At 31.9% G+C, this 23,464-nt stretch overlaps 1 pseudogene; it reads left to right on the top strand.

Moving 5' to 3' along the window:
• The window catches only part of LOC149545152 (putative receptor-like protein kinase At1g49730), a 59,168-nt pseudogene that overhangs the window by 34,354 nt on the left and 1,350 nt on the right, over positions 1-23,464 (top strand).

Here is a 23,464-nt window from a genome sequence, read left to right as displayed (position 1 = left end):
GGATGGCTTCTATGTATGTCCAGTGGTAGTGGCATAATATGAGGTGGCTTCATTCATGTTTGAGAGGCTAGATAATTTGATTTTGTTGTGGGTACCAAGATGGAGCACTTTGTGTACTTTGATCCATGATGGTTGATGTGCTAGGAGAGATTGTTCCCTTATTCATTTATGTGGCTACAGAATGACCCTATGCAATGTATACAACAAGTGGGAGATTGTTGAGATATTGGGTGTTGCACACATTTCATAATATTTTTATATTGTATTATTTTATTTTATTATTTAATGTTGCACCTAGATGGGCATGTAACATGGAAAGTTTCCCATGGGATATACTTGATGAGTTGTATTGTAATGTTGTGATAATATTTCATGTAATTATTTAATATTAGGGAAAAGAATTAAAATTCTAATTTTGAAATGTGGGGTCAATGGGTTAGGTAGCACATAGTTTTAGCACATGGTTTATGCAATACCACTTAGTGCTTTTGTGGGACTTGCTACTATATAAGAAACCACAAGGGTAGTTGTTGGTGTGAGAAGAGATAAGAAAAAAGGCAAGAGTCGAGTAGGACAAGGCTTGATAGATTAGCCAAGAGAGAATTTGTGAAGGTTGGAAGAATGGCATGGGATGTGTGGATTATGTTTGTTCACATGGATTGATCAGTTGTGGCTATGGCTCTCAAGGCTTCCATGGTTGTATTGTAATGGTATTTTTCCTTAATAATACATGGTGATAGATGATTTTGGAGGCTAGATTTTTCCCTCAGTGAGGGTTTCTTAGGGTATATCTTGTGTCACAATTTTTTTGGGTATGTTGTCTATTATTTTGAAGTTGGATTTCAATTGCATGTTTATTTCAAATCTATTATGGGTTCTGTGGAAATAGCTCTATTCTTTGTTGCTAGTTTCCTTATATTGAGCAGTCTGCTTGATCATATCAATATCATATGCTACTTCACATAGAACATCAGTTGGAGGAATGAACGATGGACCTTCCTAGAGGGGGAAAGTTGTTGATGTGATGACACAAGGCTTTGATTTCTCTTTTCTATTTCTAGGACCCTTCTTCCACCTTCTTTAGTGTATCTTACAAAGATTAAGTAGAATCATCAAATTCTTCTATGATTTTCTCTTGGGAGGCACAACAAAGATTTATTTTTGTGACATGATACCCTTTTGGAGAAATATTATCCTTTCCCTTGTTGGCTATAGGAGTTGCAATCTGCAAAATCCTAGACCGTCATTCTCGTCTGACAACCTTAGTGAATACTTTTGTTTTCCCATACTCTTTTGATTATTTTGCTTGTTCTAAAATTTCTTGTAATTAAATGGTTGGGTCAACCTCATTTTTTTGAATCTTATGAATTAACTTCTTTAACCATTCTAGAATGGGTATACTCTATTTCTCTTGGAACACCAACTATTCTTTCCTTTGAACTACTTGAATATTGATCTCCTCTTCACCTCCTACACTATCCATTGTCAGTTCTGAAGTTGTAGCTTCAACATCTAGATTTCTTTTATAGGAGTTTCTTCCTCTACTAGACCAACCTCGTAGTCCATCATTTCTCACTCTATGATCACACTGAGACATTCCTTTCTAGCTATATCTTGATCTATTCCTCTCCCTTGCATAATTTTTTCATAAGAATTTATACTCAATCTATCTTTCACCAACTTGTCCAAGTTTTCTTCTTTCTCAAATCTCCTTATGCTTGTTTCTACTTCCTTCCATTCAAATATTTCTATCTCTTGAACACTAGGAATGCAACTTGAAGAAGAGGGAACATTTCTAGATTTATGCTTCTCCTATTGTGCCTTTTGGACATCTATCCCACTCCTTAGATGTTCTCCTCCAACTACCTCTTTCCACTTTCCTAGTTTCTACACCTTCTGATGGAGTTCCTCTTTCTTTGATTCTCTCTTTAGATATTTCCCCTAGTCATTCATCTCTAAGTAGTCGATGACCAATCAATCTATATGTGAATCCATTTGTTAGTGTGGCTATATTTTCAAGCTAACACTCAATCCATCACTTTGCAAAATCCAAGACTTTCCTTCAAAGATTTTCTAAATCTATAACCTCTAAATCTTTTTTCAGTCATATGGTTGAACTCTCATTTCTAGAAATCCTTTTTGAGCTATAATTTTATCTTCCTTAAACTAAGAAGGAACCTAGAATATTTTCCATGCTCTAATAATGCTCAATGGAAACCTTGAATGAATCCTCTTTCTAATCTTGTGCTAATATACAACATTTCCCCAAAAATCTTCAAGGTGAACTTTATGTTTCTACTTTGATCCTATTACTAATGTGATCTTGTTGTGGGGATCAAAATCAAACCACTTTGGATAAAGTGGAGGATAGAAGAAGTGGAGCTCATCTGATGATCACTCTGCTAGCTTTAGACATGGGCATGTCACATTTTTTCCTTGTCCAATAGAAATTGGGATCTAAAATCCCAACTTCCTCTTACCCTTTTGAATCTTGTCATAGACTATGAGTTGTTGCATAAGTTCTAACAAGAACATCTTAATTGTTGGGTACCTCAAAAGTTGTTATTTCTCCATGGAGAATTCTTTATTTTGGATGTATAGCAAGGTGGGAAATTGGATGGACCAAGTGCCATAATCTTCTACCAAGCTTACTGCACTCATTAATAATCTCGTGTGCAAATTCTTTTATAGGGTCCTCACTATGTGCATGGAAAAGGCATCATTAACCCTTACATAATCATCTCTAGAATATAAATACAATTGCAAGTAGCATTCATGAAATTTCAACTATTGGGTTCCACTCCTAATCAATCCTTTGCATCTCAACCCATCAAAATTCATCATGTCTTCTAGCATATAGATAATGTGTTATCTCATAAATAGTTTTCTTGTTTGTTCTAGATTTATCAATTTCTAATTTAGGTTATCACTTAAGAGTCCAACCCAATCTATCATGTAACCTTCTTCCATCACTTGCTCAACATAGTACCACATCCAAGATTCAAATATATAAGAGTGAGGTATGCCAAAAGTGTGACTAAGCATCACTATCATGTTAATATACTCTTTTTGCAAGTCAAGATATAGTAGTTCCTTAAAAATCTTGGAATGATATGCTCTATTATTTTTCAATCATCACAATTTCTTCGCAAAATTGTACTCCAATAGTGTAGATTCTAAGTTCCTTCTCCTATATTTTCTAACCATCCTTGGGTGTGAAGGAATCACAAATAGTTTAGATATGGATGCTAGAAAAAAAAATTCATAAGAATATTTCATTTAGAATCCCTTGTTGTTTTATCCCTTGGACTATAGTGTTTGGCACATTCCATGTTCAACTCAAGATGGTGAAATGTAGGAGGGAAACTAGCTACAACAACAATTCTAGTTCTCATGATTCTAGTAGCTAGGTGCATAGGTGGTCATTGTATCCAAACATTCTATGACTGAATTCTTTGAAATCAAGGCCACCAAGGCTTGTATCTCCAATTTTTTCCCACTTGGTCATGATTTTGGATTTGGGGTAGAATCCTCTACTTTCATTCTTTATCAATTGTCCTCATGTTTCTCTTATTTCTTAGGGTTCTATCATTCTTTCTTCTTGCAAAATAGAAAATTTTCATACATAATAATATTTTAAAAATACACAAAAAAAGAAAGAATAGTTCCTTTCAAAATATAAAGATTTTGAAACTTTGTCAAGATTGCTAAACTTTTATACTTGGGGTTCATTTTTCAATTTATTTCTCAAGAAAATTATATTTTAATCCAATTGATTGAAAATGTTCCTTTTCGATGAAGATTCAAATCCCACTTTAAAAATTCCAATAAAAATCCTTTTGTCTCTCCTCAAGGATCTCAAAAATACTTCCTTCTCACTAGCTCTCCAAATATCACTCGTGCTCTCAATTTAGTCTTCAAATATGGGTGTAAGAGAAAGAATGAAATAGTTTGATACCATTTAATTGTCATCACTTCTCTTAGCTATAGAATAGAATCTCTAAAACCCATACCATTTTATTCTCGCATAATTTTGTAAAAACCCAAGCAAAGTGCTTCATTACAAAAACTTTAGATTTCTCCCACATCTAGTATGGCTTGAAATAAATCAATATAAACATCTGTAAGGCCCCTTGTGTTCATTAGAAAATCACAACAACAATTTAGCTTATCCACACTCAAGATCAAACTTTGAAGCAACCTTGGTTTCTAGGTTTATGAATAACTCTATTGGTGATATAAAAAATAATCATTAAAGGTAGAGTGATATTCATGGTTGACTACAATGGTAACCTCATTGAGGCTACGAATTCTTTCCTTATTATGAGGCTCTATCTTGTATGATTTTGAAGTGAGGATATCAAAATACCCAAGTCCAATAGATTTGTGAGGCTTTCTAGGTTCTTGTCGAGTGGGGAATGAATACTCTTACACACACATGCGTAATTTAGGATAAAGGTGTTTTTCCCGATTTATAGTTTCTTCCATTTTGAGATCATTTCCTATTTGTTGGATAGGTGAAAGTAGAATTAGTCAAAGGTTCTTGGTTACGTACAAGTTTTATCCTTGAAATGTTCAAGAAGATCTATTTGGGTGGGTGCTAATGTTGTGGAGTTTACACATCATCGCCCCATTGCAAATTAGGACCCCCTTTTTTTCTCTTGGGCTTGACCTTTTGTATTTAGTTCTTGGCAGTCTTTGGTTTAGTCTTATAAGGTCCCCTCTTTTGAATGAGAATTGGTGAAATTGGCCAAGCTTGGAAAGTATTGTCCATGTGGCTCCTAGAATGGAAATTATTATTTTTCCATAGAATTGAATGTATTGACATAATAACTATTTTTAGAAAGTATATTTTTAGTAAATTGCATTGCCTCTCATATTGGCCTTATTTTGACTTTGGAACAACTTCCTAATTTTAGAAAGTCTAATTTTAATAAGTTTTACTGCCACATAGATTGACATTATTTTGAGTTTGGGACAACTTACTATTGCCTTGGAGAAAAATGGTTGTTGTAAAATTATTTTATCATGGACAAAAACCTTAATCAATCAAAATTTCCTACCTTGGAGAAAAATAGTTGTCATAGAATTCTTCCATCATGGACAAAATCCATGATCACTCAAAACTTGTGCCTTGGAGAAAAATAGTTGTGGCAAAATTCTTCATTGATAAAAAAAATCTATGACCACTAAAAATCCCACCTTGGAGAAAGATGGTTGATGAATTCTTCCATCATGGAAAAAATCCATGACCACTCAAATTTTTTGTCAGTGAAAATACTGGAGATTTTGGAACAAATAGCTAAGTAGTGGGAAATTTATCCTTCATGGAAGGAAAAAAAGCTAAATTTTGGATAATCTTTCCTCTGTAGAAGAAAAATTGGCTAAGTGTTGGAAAATTTATCCTTCATGGAGGAGAAAAATGACTCCATGGAAGAAAAATGGCAAGTGTTTGAAATTTCTCCTTCATGGAAAGATGAAAAATGAAGTGTTGGAAGATTTCTTCTCCATTGAAAAATTTTCAAGGAAAAGATAATATTTGGTTAAGTATGAAATTTGGCTAAGTACTGGAAATTTCTCCTTCATGGAAGAAAATATGGCCAAGTGTTTGAAATTTCTCCCTCATGGAAGGCAAAATGGCTAAGTGTTGAAGAATTTCTCCTCCAAATGTCAAATTTCACCCTCTACAATTGTTCACCCATGACTTCAAATATGATTGATGATAATAAACAAAAAGGGAAAATTCTTCAAAAATGTAAGAAATGGTCTAACGATGAATTTAAAGTATTCTTTAAGAAAGGAGGAGAAAGTTCTAGTTCTGGAAATTCAAGTAAGATGCTTAAATCCAAAAATCTAGTACTAGCATGTAAGACATCGACGTATTAAGTTATTTGGTCCTAGGTATTCATTGTTCAAAGATAAAAGTTTTAAACCAAAAATCCAAGAACATGGTGGAGGAAGTTCAATATGAGGAAATTCTAAAGTGACAAAATCATTACCGATGGATTCCAATCCATCTTAATGAGATAAATTTCTGAGAAGGTACATGAAAGATGGGATGTTTGAGGAAAGATTTTCAGAAAAGTTAAGTCAAAGTTAGACATTAGTTTTAAAAATGATGCAGTTGGAAAGGAATAAACCTTACATAGCATTCATCATGATTTTATGGTGACCAGTTATCTTTACTAATGAGTTAAGGTCTCCAAGTCAAGCTTCGATACATTTAGTGAATGAAATCAACAATAATTTTTGACACAAAAAATTTCACCCTTGCTTGAGATATGACCCTCAAGTAACCTTGTGTAAAATGGAAATGACCTCCAAGTGTTGGACATGCTCTCTGAGGTTGAATCTCAAGAGAAGGCCAACTTCCTTACAATTAGGATGCACCTAACTACACTTTGAAGGAAAAGGGAGAAGGAGATGTAGGAAAGTAAACTACCTAGTCTAATCTAAAGGGAGTAATACATCTAGATTGAATGGTCACAACTCCATCTACAACCATAAAAAACATCAATGAAAACCCCAAAATATACACTAGACTTAACTTTAGTCTATCTCCTAAATAGACATGTAGGTCTAAGACTATTGAAGCATTCAAAGGAAAGATAATATTCACTTATAAAATTGATTGCCAACAGATTGAACACAACATGTAAACTTAGGAAAATAGTAGAAAAACATTTACTACAAGGAATATACATGAAGTAGACAGAAAAATGGCAAGAGAAGGTAAGGAACAAAGATTTCATGAATGAAAGGAAAAGTTGGATAGCATAATGTTGCTACAAAATATAGTTAGGGAAGAACCTCTAAAACATATTTACAACTACTTTTTATAGAGTTTAGGCATAACTATGATATTACATTGAGTTCAAACTTTAACAAAGTAGGGTTGACATTATATAGAAGCAATAACAACTGATCAGAAGAAATCATTATCAGATACACATCCATATACTAGAAGATTTGATATTTTACATGCAAATCTAGCTTTGAGCAAATAGAAGCGATGGCCATTATCACTTGATTGTATAGAAGGACAAGCATTGTAGTAATTGGAAGAAATATACATTAAATAGGTATGGAGAACACTTAGAAGTGGTTATAGATGATCAAATAGATCTGATTGCCATTAAAGAACTATAGATCTACTAGTGTTTCTTATGCCAAATCAAAAATGTCAAATCTTCAAGTGAAGTCAATCCATCTACCCTTGCCACATGGCTCAATGTATTTTAAGTACTTTTCCACCCATCCTGGTATTCTATCTTTAATTTTTAACTACTAACTATATAACTAAGTGTCCACAAGATTTGACCTCTTATATGACTTCAATCACATAGTTACTACATCTTACTAACATTTGAACTTAACATTTGCAACCGCACAAATGTCCTTAATTCATGAAGTCATGGCTTTTCCCACCTTTATAACTTGTAGGCCTTTTCCTCAATGACCATGCAACCATCTCTTTTCTTATAATATATTAAAGGCTTTTAAGGGTCATGAATTTTCTTAACTAATAAAAAAATTTCTTTGTGTTTGTTTGAGTGAAGGGTCCCTCATGTTCTTTTAACTTGGTCACTAGTTTGTGGCTTATCCTTACTAACTATTGTTTAACATCGTAACTAAGTGATCACCATATTCTTCTTTCATTTTGACTACATCACATGGTTGTAGTCTAATTATATCTTATAATTATTAACCACATGACTATGTGATCAAGTATCCTTTAACTAATCTTGCTAGGTTGTAGTGTGGTTTAATTTTCTTCTTCTTAACACCATGACTGAGGGATCATTCTATCCTTCCTTTAGGCTAACTATTTTTCCATGTCATTGACCTCATAGCTCTCATCCTTTTTGATAGTATGAGTTAGTGAATAGACATTTACACACTTTACAACAATGATCATTGGGTCACAACTTATTCCTCTTACTGCTTATCTAACATCATGACTGGATGATTTAACACTTTCTTAACCTTTTTATGAGGTTTCATTCTAAGAACTAGATACTTAACTTAACCACGTGACCAAGCCAACAAAGAACTTTTAGCTTTATAACTACTTTTGTGGGGTCACACTTCATTCTTCATAACATGGCTAAACTAGCTCGACCATTCGATTGAAGACTCTTTGTGGGATTCTAACCATTTTCACATAGTTGTGGTTAATCTTCAAGCTTTATTTTCTAAGGCCTTGGCCATGTGACATGACCATTCACCTATTCACTATCAAAAAATTAGCATATCTTATTATCAAGGTGACCATACAAATGAGGTCATCACTACCTACTTCACTTAGTTGCAGTATAAGAAGAGCTTAAGTGCTTAACCCTTATGACCCAAGGACCAAAAAAACTTATCATTTGGTATCAACATCATAGCCTGAATCTTTATACAATGCAAAAGTCTTAAAAGATGTGGGGCTAACAATGGAAATTCAATGCCTCTTGTTGTATCCCCATTGGCCTGCATGGCAAAATAAAAAGTTCAACGTACATGAACCATGGTTGTCATCTTGGAAACTAGATCTTGGAAGGAAGGGTAAAATGGTCAACATTTCTAGTGAATCAAAGGGTATGCTCACCTACTACGCATCCACTAGTTACCATAAGAATCCTATTAGGACATAGAGTCAAAAAAAAAGGAACCCTATTTTGCAAATGACCACAAAACTACAACCTATACAACTAAAAAAATCCCAAACTCTACTATCTTACAAAGAGATAGCCTATGCTCATGCACTTCTTGAAAAATTGGAAAATTTTGAAAAACACCTACTCTAATATGTATACAAATTTAGAGCTCGAGAATATCAAACAAACCCATTGACTAGCTTGTTAAAGTAGTTGTCTATCCTCACAAGCTGATTTCTCTTCCCATGTGCATGGGCAACTTAAAATGATAGAAAGCATGAAAAACACATTGTTTCATGAAATGCCTACTTCCCAAAGTTGAAGACAATGAAACTCTAAAACACTAGGACACTATTGACCTGAGAAAAACATGCTTGATCTTCTTTGTGAAACTCTCCCTCATACATTGGAGTGAGCATGACTAGGAAAAACTTGTTGTTTTGTTCCAGAGCTAGATGCTTTATGGGGCATACTCTTGATTATGTTCTATAATATGTGTATCATATTGGCTAGAAAGGACTAGCTCTGATGGTATGGCTAGTGGTGTATGCTCTTCCTCATGTTGTAGCTACAACATGTATTCCTCCTTGAACCCATCTAAATCCTCACAAATAAGAGGTTGCACCTCCTTTACTTGTGTAGGCTCTTGTAATGTGGAAAAAAGAACTAGATGTTTCTCCTTTGATGTCTCTATTATAGTGGAAAACATGCTCATTAGCTTCTCTTGTAGTTCCTTCTCACATCATTCCTTTTGTATAACCAACTCCCTCATAAGAATTTATTAATACTCTCATTGTCTAGCCTCTAACCTCCTTGCACACTCCATCTTGAGCTTCTTTGAAAGATTTGACTCAAGCTATAGATACTCATTGTCCTTCTAGCTATTGCAACAAGGTTTCTCCCTCTAGAGTGTGTGATGGTTCATGAGCAACAATTGATATTTCTTGAACTTGGAGTAGTAAAGACAAGGCCCCTTCCTTCATCATATCCTAGGAAGCCTCTTATAGTAGGTCCATAGGCTCCAACTTAGGCTTGAAAGCTAGATCTTCTTCTTTAGGAATGGGAAGAACCTTTATGTTATTTGTCTCTTTCTACTCCACCATAGGTAGTGAATTAGCATCAAGCTGAGCATGTCCATTGTTGTTTAATAGGGTAGGGGCACCACTTTCCAAAATGTGAGAAAATTTTCTCCTCGGGGGCTTTGGTGTATTATCTTGTGGAATAGAAGGGTTGCCTTGCAAGAAGTGGGAAAATTTTCTTGTTGGAGGATCCTATTGCATAGCATCTCACATATTTTTAGGTCTCTGGATTTGGAAAAGCTTCAATCTTGCCTCCTCCATGAACCTCTTTTATCTTAATTCTTCCTCCTACTCCCACTACAAGTGAAGGATAATCTTCTGAGCCTCGTTTAAGATACCAAATTTCTCAAACACCCTGGTCTGAACACCAGGGTCATTCATTGACATTTCCATTTCATCATTTAGCTCTTCAAGCTAGGAAGTCATAAGGAACTTAACATAAGAGAATATTTGATAATCTATATCTAGGTGAGGGTTCTCCACATAGTTAAAAAATATTGAAAAGTTGGCAAACCTAGATCCCACATTATTTGAATGATCTTGAATTTGGAAAAGATTTGAGTTGAGGTCTGAGTAATTAGGTTTGGTCGATATAGGGGGTGAGAGGGTTGAGTAATAGCCTCTTGATGATATGAGGGAAAGTGGGAGGGATCTCTATGAAAGGAATCCATGGTAAAGTATTCAATTAAATAATTTCATAGAAAAACTTGAAAACATAAAAGATTAGAGATGATCTTTACACATACTAGCACTTGGTCTATATGAAACTAGATAAATGCATAGAGTTGCCATGGTGTAAAGATCATCTCTATATATACAATATAGATTATATAGCAAAAATTTGATAGAAACCATGTACAAGTAGCTATTATTTTTTGGATTCAATTGTGTATCGTTTTAATGTGATGCAAAAAATAGATACACGATTGAATCCTAAAAAGAATTTTTGTTGATTTCGTTGTCGAAATATATTTAATCTTAATCTTGTACAAAATTAAGACAAGTGTCTCAATGGAGAACAAATTGAGTCCTTAAGGTAATCAAAAACATCCTCTAAAAGAGTAGAATCCAAATTGAACTCAACCATATCTTAGAATGAGCTAGATGGGTAAAAGCATAGATCTGTGCCACCGTTTGTGATACCAAAACCTATTTTGGTCAAATCTCATTTCTCTATCAAAACTCATTTTTTTTCAAAAACTAAAAATACCCTTTTATAGATCTCAGATTCAATATCATCATTATATAAATTTTTGAGTATTTTGATTAGTTATAATATGTTATAATCTCAAAATATTATAAGTCAATATTTCAAAATTTCAGAAGATGCTCCCTCAAAAAAGGAAAAAAAAATAGTAAATCATACCAAAAAAATTAAAAATTAATTTTGATCTCTAAAGGAGAGAATCCTCTTCACAAATATGTAATTTTTTTTTCAAGAAGGTATAGATTTGATAGGGAAGTTTTGATGGGAGGAAAAAATTGTTGCACTCTGATATAGTCGAACTTGAGTACTTATAACAAAGAAAATATACATAAAAAATTATTATTTCTTTTTTTGTTCACTAGCTATACATATCATCTATCTATTTGAAGTAGCAATCAACCATATCAATGGAGGAGTTGGATTAAAAGTAAGATGCAAAAATATCCTCAAAATAATATCTGAATAAGTTATATCCTCCTAACAATATAAGTTCACTTAACTCAAGAGTGAAATGGAAAATAACCATTTACTCTAACAATAAGTATTTAGATAAAGAAGTTAAAAAAGGTACTCCCAATAACAACATCTCCATTATGGATAAGGAAGAGAAATTTCTTATAACTTTAATGTATGTGTGTATAAAATCATCTATTGTGGTCATTATTTCATGTGAAGTTTTTTGTCCAAAGGAGATGCCAACAATAATTCCTTATCTAAATGATGATATCCTTATTTCTTAGGGTATGTATGTATTGGTAAAGAAATATGTTAATATAGTTTTTTTCCTAGATTCTAATCATATTTTCCCCATGAGAAGTGATAATTGTGTATGAAATAGAGAGTTTGTAATTAAAGCAAGATCAAAATACTATATTCATTGACATTAAGGGGGGTATTTCCCTCACATAAGAAGGGAATTTGTAATATTTTTGTATGTTTTACTTTAAAGGATATAAGGAAACAATAAAAAACTAAATGAAATTATTATCATGAATCATATAAGTAGACATGAATACTAGCTCAGATTGACAATGAATAATGATTACAAAGTATTTTTTTGCATATAATTTAATGACGATAACAAAAGGATATTAGACCCTGACATACAAAAAGATATACTATTCTAATATTTTAATGTCAAAATAGTAAAAAATGAATATATTTTAGAAAGATAACTAGATTCCATCAATACATAAAGACATTATTATTTTTCCCTATGAAAAAAATAATATTTATAATAATTGATTGATGCACTCAAGAGATAAACTAAATTCATTCTTCATTATCTCTTTGGAAATATACAAACTCAAAAAACAAATTATACATTGTGTAATTTGAAAAGGCTATTTGAAAATTTCTCCACAATTTCTCCTTTGAAAAAAGTCTCCACTTTACAATACAAATGTCTTGCATTTATAGGCTAAACTAGTTGGATAATTATATCCTACATTAGCTTCTTGCATAGCATTATTAATTGTCTTTGGAAAGATTTTATGGTTGACAAATATTTATAGTGACACTTGCACTTCCATGAAATCCTTTCCATATTGTATGAAATGAGAAGGATTTCATTTCTTTTCTAGATAAATATGAAAAATCTAATTTTATGAATATTCATGTGGGAAAATTAGAGAATATGAATTAAGCCTTCATTTCTAAATTAGTGATAGAGTATACTTTTCCATTGAACAATGCTTAAATAAATATTTGCATTAAAAATTAAAAATTCCAAAAGAAAATTGAATATATGAATATAACCTATGCAAAAATCTTGAATCGAGTCTATAATTAATAAGTTCTTAGGATTAGTAAGCATCTTGACAATTGAATGAATCATGACTTGTTTATCAAATAAATTAAAGTCCAAACAATAAAATAAGATTCTTTCTCATGAGATTTTGAAGTAGCAAACTCTTTGAAGCAACGTATTAGTTCATATCATCTATTGTATGAAAGTCTTTTATATCTACAATTATGGCTTGCTAAAATGTCAACCTGAAAGCTATCTCAATTGATATCATTGAAATATGCATCACAACCATTAAATTACATGTATGATATGAAGAGGTTTCAAAGCCATTCAAAATGAAATAATATCTAGATTCCTATGCCCTCTTGGAGAATTTAGGTGAAAATAACAAGACCACGTCTTCAAATCTCACTTTTATCAAGAATGGATGTTGATTATTCAAAACTTAAAATTAATAAGAGACTCCATTGAACTTCATAGGTCAATGAATTTTGTGGTTCCTATTGATGTGTTTTTTATGACTCACCAAACATTAGAACAAAATAGTAGAACATCTTATTCTCTCTTGAAAAAAGTCTTGTGTATGCTAAGATTGAAAGAAGATCATATCACAAGTCCAAAGTTCCTTCAATTTTAGGTCATGACTATGGATAATCTTGATGGTTGATGTGATTTTCTAATGATCGCAAGGGGCCTTATGTATGTTAACATAGATTTGTTTCAAGCCATACTAGATGTGGGAGCTATGTAATTTTTTTTGTAATGAAGCTATTTCTTTGGTTTTCACAAAATATGCAAGAATAAAATGGGATAGAGTTTAGAGATTATATTCTACACCTAAGGGAAGTGCTGAAAATATATGATACTTTATTGGACAAATTCCAAGCTTGACTTTACCAAGTTATACTACAACTATGCATAAATTGGTGCAATCTTCAAGGTTTATGAAAATGATTTTCATACTAGTGTATACATCATCATAAATAACAATGTATACGAATGATACAAGTTAAACATATGCATGAAAGGGGTTTAGGATAACTTTGCACAATAATTTAGAGTAACTAAAATGTCAAAAGTATGAACCAAAAGCATTCATCAATACACTATCACATTCTCCGTTGCAATCTCAGCTTAAACTAAACTAAAATTGATCTAAGTGAGGGAATTTAATAAAACAAGCAAGCACAAAGACACATCAAGTAGCTCATAGCAACAGTCTCAAAAAATAGTCCCCTTATAAATGAGAAATGGGGCCTTTGTATAGGCCATCAACTACAATAGATGGCCTAGATGATCACAATAATTGATGACCCATATTGTGTCATATCTATACTAATTAGGGTTAGGATAGAGAAATGAAATCTAATTAATGCAATAAGGAATCCACTACTATAGTGAGTAATAAATTCTCACTAAACATGCTTGCATAGAAAGAGAGTAGGGTGCAATAGATGTCCACAATGTATGTCCATTACTAGATAAATGCTTAGTCTTCCTTGAATAGATTATTCTTGATTCCATTATCTAAATTATAGAAGTTTGACTTGGAGACCTTAATTCTTCATCAAAGATAATTGGATGCCATGAAATAGTGATGGAGGCCATGTATGCTTGAGTCCTTTCTAATTGCATCATTTTTTAAAGTTAAGATCCAACTTTGACCTAATTTTTTGAAAATCTCTACTCAAACATGCCATCTTTCATATACCTACCCATAAATCTATCTCATTAAAATGGGTTGGATTATGTTGTTAATGATTTTATCATTTTAAAATTTCCTCATTTTGAGCTTCCTTCACCATATTTTTGGATTTTTGGATTTAAAATTTGATCTTTGAACCTTGAATGCCTTGGACCGGATCACTTAGTACTTGGATGTCTTTGATGTTAGTACTAGAATTTTGGATTTGAGTGTCTTTCTTGAATTTCCCACAAAAAAATCAAAATGAAACATATAGATTGGTTACACATTCTCTCTCTCTCTCTCTCTCTCTCTCTCTCTCTCTCTCTCTCTCTCTCTCTCTCTCTCTCTCTCTCTCTCTCTCTAGAATAATATCTTCTTTGTCCAATTTTTTTCTCTTTCTCTGTCCTTACACATTTCTCTTCCAATGCTTTAAATTCACTTTGTACACCTCTTATGTTTTTGAAGAATTTCCTTTTTCTTTGTTTACCATCAATAATCATTTCTCCAACCATGGGTGCACACTTGGAGAGGGTGAAATTTGAGATATGGAGGAGATATTTTTCAACACTTAGACTATTTTAAAAAAAAAATCACCATACAAGTCATGGATTTTTATCCACGAGGGAAACTTTTCTTGGTAAGGCCAAATATGCACTCAAAAAGGTTTGAAAAATAAAGTTTCAAGGTAAAGGTAGATTTATCCATGAGAAATAATTGCATGAGGGGTCAAAAGTGCACTTGGAAAAGATTGGAATGTGAGAGTTATAGGGGATTATGGAATTCATCAAAAGAAAAATTGAATCCATGATGAGAGAAAATGTGTGCTCCATTACTCAAGCTACTGAGAAACTCAACATTATAAACACTTTGGAACTTCATGTACATATTGTAGGGTGTCTTCACTATGGACATGAAGGTTGAAAATGGAATTATGAGATATATGGGTCACATGAAATCATTGGAACACAAAAAAATATTACAACGTCACATCTCCACATTAGTTCATTAAAAAATTCTAATACATTCCTTTCTAAATCTATTTTGTCCACATTTTGCAATGAATCTTTTTCATTTTTTTGAGATGACACATTTTCAAGGAACTCTATTAATTATTTTCATGCACTTGATCTATGCTTCAAGATTTGCATGAATGTCTATCTAAAGAGGAATTAATTTGAAAGTAAAATAGAAGATGAAAAATAAATAAGAGACTTAAGGAAAATATTAAGCTTAGAAAAATAAGTCAATTTTGACTATTTAACACTTTTAGTTTAGGAATGAAGTTCTTGTGTGAATTTTAAGCCAATCATAATACTTATCCTAATTTATCAGAAATGTAACTGCATTTATACTGAAAAGATGATTAAATCTCTTATATACTTTGGGTAGCTTGCATATAGGAGAATTTTCCCTCATATTTATATAGTAGTCTTCAAGGGAAGAAAAGGACTCAAATAAAAAATTTAAAAAATGAAGAAGGAAACAAGAAGTAGTGAAAAATTAGACTTCACATCCAACACTACACTACCAAGGTACTCTAGACTGAAATATCTGCCAACATTACTACCCCTTATTATTTTTATAAGCCCCAATTCTATTTTTTCTCAAAACTCATTCTTTTGCTACCAATAATGAGAAGTTGAGATTTTTCTTTTTTTTCTCAAAACTCATTCTTTTTCTATCAAAAATGAGAAGTTAGATTTTTTTTTATAGAAATGACATTTTCCTAAGGTTTCTAAATTTAGAATAATAAACCCATTTCGTGCATATCCAGTGGTTGTGACCACTTCTTTGAGGTATTTTTTGAAATAATTCCAGAGCACTATCAATCATTCTACTTTTGCAATCATCTCTATGGGCATATACTACACACATATGAAATGATGTCATTTATTGTCACTGATGCCTTTTCTCTGACACATTTTGTCAAACATTTTACATGCAATATTTTTACTTCCTTGGGTTGCACATGCATGTTAAAAGGGGTGTAAAAATTACCATCTATGCATGTTAGAAGTGGAATATTTATTGATTATTAAAGAAAAAATTAATTTTGAAAAAATAAGTCAATTTTAATGTGTAATATTTATCTAATCTTTGTTTCTACTAACATAAAGATAATCTTAGTTATACTACATTTTATCAAATTACAGTTTTGTTTTCATATCTAAGAAAAGGTGAGAAAGAGAAACAAATTGAAATTGCACCTATAGAATCCATTTGCCAAATTGTTTGTAATGACATCATATCAGTAATATTGCATATGACAATGGATGAGTTTAAAAAGGTTCATATTGACCAACTCATTTTCTCAAAGGAGAAAGTATTAGAGCTTTAGCAAATATTATTCAACCTTTAAAATAATCAATAAATGAAGGTATTTGTTGTGGGATTTTTACACCATCGACCCATTGCAAATAGAGAACCCCTTCTGACTCTTGGTCTTCTTGGTAGTATTAGGCTCAATCTTATAAGTCCCCTCTTTCGAATGAGAATTGCTAAAATTGGCCAAGTTTGGAAAGTGTTGTCCACATGGCTCCTAGAATGGAAATGGTTTGCTTGTTTGAGAATTGCATCTTTTGACATACTATTTTTAGCTTATCTATTTCTAATAAGTCTATTTGTAGTAAATTTCATTGCCTCTTGGATTGACCTTATTTTGACTTTGGAACAACTTACTAGTTTTAGAAAGTTTATTTTTAGTAAGTCTATGTTTAGTAAATTTCACTACCTCCTGGATTGACCTTATTTTGACTTTGGGACAACGTACTATTGTTCGAAATTTTATTTTTGATAGGTCAATTTTGGCAACAACTGAGCTATGGTTGATAAAGAACTAAAAGCGTACCTATTTCTATAACAAAAAAAAATGAGCAAGAAAGACAATCAATCAAAAAATGGTTTAGTCTAGAATCACCCTTGAAATATCCAAAAGTTGAAAAACATGAAAACATTAGGAAAAATGGTTGTCATGGAATTCTTCCATAATGTACAGACTCCATGACCTCTCATAAAATCCCACCTTCAAGAAGAATGGTTGATGTAGAATTCTTCCATCATGGACAAAATCCATGACCACTCAAAATTTCCATCGATAAGAAAACTAGAAATATTGGATAAAATGGCCAAGTGTTAGAAATTTTATCTTCATGATAGAAAAAATGACTAAGTGCTAGACATTCCTCCTTTATGGAAGAAAAAATGGTTGTGTCAGAAATTCCTCGTTCATGGAAGAAAAAATGGTTGTGATGAAAATTCTTCTTTCATGGAAGAAAAAATGGCAAGTATTGGAAATATTTCCTTCATAAAAAAAAAGGCTAAGTGTTGGAAATTCCTCCTTCATGGAAGGAAAAATGGTTAACTATCAAAGATTCCTCCTTCATGGAAGAAAAATGGCTAACTTTTGGAAATTCCTCATTCCTAGAAGAAACAATGGATAAGTGTTGGAAATATCTCCTTTATTAAAGGAAAAAAGGCTAAATATTGGAAATTTCTCCTTCATAGAAAAATGAAAATGGAAAAGTTTTAGAAAATTTCTCATTCATGGAGTAAATTGCAAAGAGTAGATAAAATTTAGCTTAATAGCTTTCTAGAGAGATATTAAAACATGTAATTGGTCTATATGTTTCATTTGGATTTTTTTTGCATGATTCTTATATTGCTTAAATTTCTATTTTGTGGGAGGAGAAAGCTCTCATTCTAAAAATTCAAGAAAGATGCTCAAGTCCTAAATTCTAGTTCCAACATCAAAGACATCTAAATACTGAGCGATCTAGTTCCATACATTCAAAGTTCAATAACCAAAGTTCAAGCTCAAAAATATAAGAACATAGCAATGAAAGTTCAATATGAAGAAATTCTAAAGTGACATAATCATCAACAAGGAATTCCAAGCAAGTACGTAGAAGACGATTGTGTTTGGGAAGAGGTTTTTAGAAAAGTTAGTCAAAGTTGGATCTTAGTTATAAAATGATACAATTGGAAATAAATCAAGCTTACATGGCCTCCATCGTCATTTTATGGAATCCAATTATCTTCGATGAAGAATCAAGGTCTCTAAGTCAAACTTCTATGCATTTAGAGAATAGAATTAGGAATAATTTATTTAAGGAAGACCAACCATTTATCAAGTAATGGACATGCATAGTGGATATTTATTGTAGTCCACTCTTTTTCTCGACAACCATGCATAGTGAGAATCTATTTACCACTATGGTCATGGATTTCTTGTTATATTAATATAGATTCCTTTTGCCTATCCCTAATCCTAAATAGGGTTGATGTGCCATGATCTGAGCCATAGGTTATTGTCATCATCTAGGCCATTTGTTCTAATCAAGGACATATATAAAGGCCTCACTCCTCATTTGTAAAGGGAAGATTTTCTAAGATTGTTGCTATGAGATACTATATTAATAGAGTTTTCATTGAAGCTTGGTTAATACTTGAAGTATCTTGGTTTTTTCTTATTCCCTCAATTATATTAATTTTAGATTAGTTGAAGTGTCATGACTACAATGTAGAATATGATGATGTATTGGTGAATTCATTTGGTTCATACTTTTGACATTTTAGTGACTCTAAATCATTATGCAAAGTTAGCCTGAACACATTTTATGCATATATTAAACTTTGATGATTCATAGATATTGTTCTTTATGATGGTGTATGTGGTGCTATGAAATTTTTTTCCATAACCCTTGAAGATTGCACTAGTTCATATCTAGTTGTAGTATAACTTTTTGAAGCAAAGCTCGCTAAATTAAGGAATTTGTCCACCAGAGTACTAATTTTTGTCATCACTTCCTTAGAATTAGAATAGAATCTCTAAGCCCTATCCCATTTCATTTTTGCATATTTTGTTAAAACCCAATAGTAATTCATTGCAAAACCTTTAGATAGCTCCCACATCCAGTATGTCTTGAAATCAATCTAAGTAAATGTTAGAATATGAAAAGATTAATAACCTAGAAAACTAGTGCAAAGAGTAAATATCTAAACTATGAATGCAAATGATACAAAATCAAAATAGCATCATAGAGTTAGTCTCCAAGAGAGTAATGCAAATGCTGGAAGAAAAATAGCATTAAGAGGATGCAAAAATAAAAGATGCAAATACAAGCCAGGTAGCATTCTTATATAGGCTAGGAAGAGGGAGGAGGTGGCAACACCAACCAATGAGGAGCAACCATCTATTGGACTAAAGATAGCAAAGTATCTTCCCAAGATAGCTAATGGATGATCACATGTAGGAAGGTGACACCTCACAACCATTCACCTAATAAGACATGCTTATTAACCTAAGCGAGATTATTAAAAGTGTAGGAAAAACCTATCAAAATAGGAAAAATAAAAAAAAACTACACTAATAGTAAACACATGTAAGGTCCCTTGTGATCATCATCAAATCAAATCAACCACCAAGCTTATCCATAATCAAAACCTGGCATTGAAGGAACCTTGGAGTCTTCATATGATCTTCTAGCAATCTTAGCATATAGGAGACTTAACATACTTAACAATCTTAGCATACACCTATGATCTGCTAGTAATCTTCTAGCAATCTTAGCATACGCGAAGATAAGATATTTTGATATATTGTTCTACTATTTAATGGGTCATAAAACACACATCAATAGTATCCAACACTTTTTTATTTAAAATAAATCACATCACAAGTCTTTGGAAACCAAACCAAGTCTCCCATAAGTTCGTTAACAGGCATTGCATGTTCCATCATAGCATTGGAAAACTTTGATAAACAAGAGCTTTGTAGAGCTATAGTCTTGCCTTTTGAAATAAACAAATATAAATCATTTCATATTGAACATTTTACTTAGTAAATGCTTCAAACACTATCTTCTTTAAAATGCAAATCTTAATAGATGACGCCAAATGACTATTCTAAAAAAATTTGAAGTAGTGGAAGAAGAAGTGCTATATAAATCTTAGAAATAAAAAATTATATATTTTTCTGAATTATTTTTAAAAATATTATAAAAATAGAATCCTTATGAGTCAAATGATTGAGTGATCAAATGATAGCATGGAAAATTTTGATGTTCTAGATAAATATAATCTATAAGACTTGAGTTGAGATATTTTACTGCATTAATATTCTATAATAGTAAATGAAATATACAAAATACTTATAATGGTATATTTGAAAAAAGAGTTTCACATGTCCAACATAAAAATATCTAAAATAAAATTTGTAATATAATTTAATAACAAAATAACATGTTTTAGATAATTCACTAAAACTTGCATAATTATTATATAGTAAAATGATTCAAAATCTAAATCACATAATAAAATTATAGATTATTTATTAAACATAAAGATTCAATTATAAATGAACTTTAAAAAGAAATTCAATTGAAAATCAATTTTTAAAACAATTTATAATTTATAATTCATTAATCAATATTAACACAATTGTTAAATAAAGAAAAAAGCAATATTCACATAAACATTTTTCAAACTTCTATATACAAATCCAATATGTAATAGATAAAATTAAAATGAAAAATGAAAAGACATATAGAAAGAGTTAAGGTGTTTCAATTATTTCTAAATAGAAAGGTCATGACACATGTGCTAAGGGGCCATGGAAATGTAGGTGCTTCAATTATTTGTAGAATAGAAAGGTACATGACACATGTGCTAAGGGGTTATTCAACTAAGAATGTAGAAGATAAGACTTTTCAAAATAATTAATTTCAAATTAATAGTGAAAATGGTAGAAAATAAAAAATTTAATAAATATATGTACAATACGTTTTTTATTTAATTTAAAAAAATAAGAAATCTAATTGAATTAATGTTTATCTAAAGTAAATATTATAAAATGTTCTATAATTTTAAAATGGAATCATAATTTCACAAATAATAATGAATTAAAAATTGTTGCCATGGTTCTTATGCACGTCAAATTGTGAAAAATTCATCTCTATTTTGAGTCAAAATAAGTTTGAACATATCAAACTTCAAGCTTTGAAAGGACCAATTATCTATTGTATTTTTAATGATTTTCTCATCTTGATGTACCCATTTTGTCTCGACCTCCATTCAGCACTTCAAATCTTTGGAATCTAGTTTCTAAGTCTAAAGTTGTCACAGTTTAGTGGAAGGAACCAAAATACATGTTTTCCACTTGATCATTAATCATTAATCTTTAAAAAGGTTAAGGTTTAGGGTCCAAAACATGTGTTTCACTTTGAAATCTAAACCTCTCCATCAAAAAGAGGTTAAGATAAATTTCCAAAACACGTATTCTGAACCATTAACCTTAACCTCTCATCCAAAAAGGTTAAGGTTAGAGGCTCAAAACATGTATTTTAAAGATGGTTATCAACCTACCTTTTCGCCCATTTGAAAGAGGTTAATTAACCTTGTTGGTGTAAATACATATTTACTATTTACACTTACTTAAGTTTACTTAAGTTAATGCATTATTTTATTATTTTGCTTTATTTTATTATTAGTTTTGTGAGACACTGAGGAGTTTGCACACTTTTATGAGTTGTCATGTTGAAAACACAAAAGTACGCAACTCAAATTCAGCATATGGTGTCTACAACACTAGAGTTTGCATCATTCACTGAGTTGTCATGTAGACAACACAGTTATTTGCACTCCTAATTTAGCACATGGTGTCTACAACATAAAATTGTATGCAGCACCATTGTAGGCTTATCCTTTCATCATTGCACTTACTTCCATCCTTAATGGAGGATAACCCATATCTGGTGGACATGTGCGTGGTTGTATGACTTATCATGATGCTGATTCTTAGGCATTCTAGATGCATCTCATAGACCTTTATATACAGGCACTCCTAGTGTACTTTCATTCATATTGAATCGAATACATATTGATATTCTAATCATACTCTTTCTAGTCTATAGTTGTGCTTGTGGTTGAGTTCTTAGTTATTGGGTGAATTTTTCCCTAAGGAAAATTCTTACAAACCTCCATGAAAGTTGCTCTAAATTTTTCTGCCAAATGCAAAGAAGCAATGACTACAATGCCAATGCTAGGGAACAGATAAACAATGTAGAATAGCCACGAGAAATGCATATGGCATTGGTATCAACTTGATAACACAATTATAGTTGAATGGATAATAATGCAGATTAATTCAATGCCATCCATTTACCATCTCAATTTGAAATTGACAGTACTCTGAACTGAGTGGGGTAAACAAATGCATTCCCACATTAATGGTATAGTTCTTACAATTATTGATATGTATGCCAAGTGTGGAAGCTTAGTGGATGCTCGCTATACTTTGGAGGATAGGAGTGACACAAATCTCTTTTCGTAGAATATGTGGATTGGACATTATAGAAGGCAAGGGCTTCATCAAGAGACATTGGCATTGTAAATTAATAGAGGCTCATCCAGATCAATTCACTTTCTCAATTATTCTTCCTGCCTGTGCTGACACGATATCTCTAAAAAATGGCAGGCAAATCCATGGAAAAATCATTAGATGTGGATTTCAATATGACCTTACTATGATGAATACCCTGATGAACATGTACAAAAAGTTTCAAAGCATGCCGAAGACACGTCAATTGTTTGACAGATTGCCTAATGCAAATGTGGTCTCATGGAATGTTGTGATAGTGGGCTATACTCAAAATGGGTTCGTTGATGAATCCTTGGAAATTTTTAAGCAGATGTAGTTGGTAGGTGTCAAGCTAGATTTGTCAACCATCATTAGCACCCTTTTAGAATGTGCAAAAATGGAAGGTTTAGAACTTGGTATGGATATCCATTCAAAAATAATAAAGAGTGGATTATTGTCTGATGTACTAGTTATGACTACCCTGATAGATATGTATGCAAAATGCAAAAGCTTACATAATTCATGTGAATTATTAGAAAAAATGCCTCTACAGAATGTGGTCTCATGGACTGTAATCATTATTGGATACATGCAAACTAGGTATGCTAGAGAGGCCTTGGAGATGTTTAAGCAAATGTAGCTTGCAGGTGTAGAGCCAAACTCAATAACATTTTTTGGCATCATCTCAACATGTGCCAAAATGGGAGCATGCAGTCACAAAATAGTCCAATTACAAAAGAAAG

Source organism: Cupressus sempervirens, chromosome 7 (assembly GCF_028749045.1).
Source record: "Cupressus sempervirens isolate cs-2001-9-10 chromosome 7, ASM2874904v1, whole genome shotgun sequence".
NCBI lineage: Eukaryota > Viridiplantae > Streptophyta > Pinopsida > Cupressales > Cupressaceae > Cupressus > Cupressus sempervirens.
The sequence above is the reverse complement of the archived record's forward strand: the minus strand, read 5'-3'. Positions and strand labels throughout refer to the sequence as shown.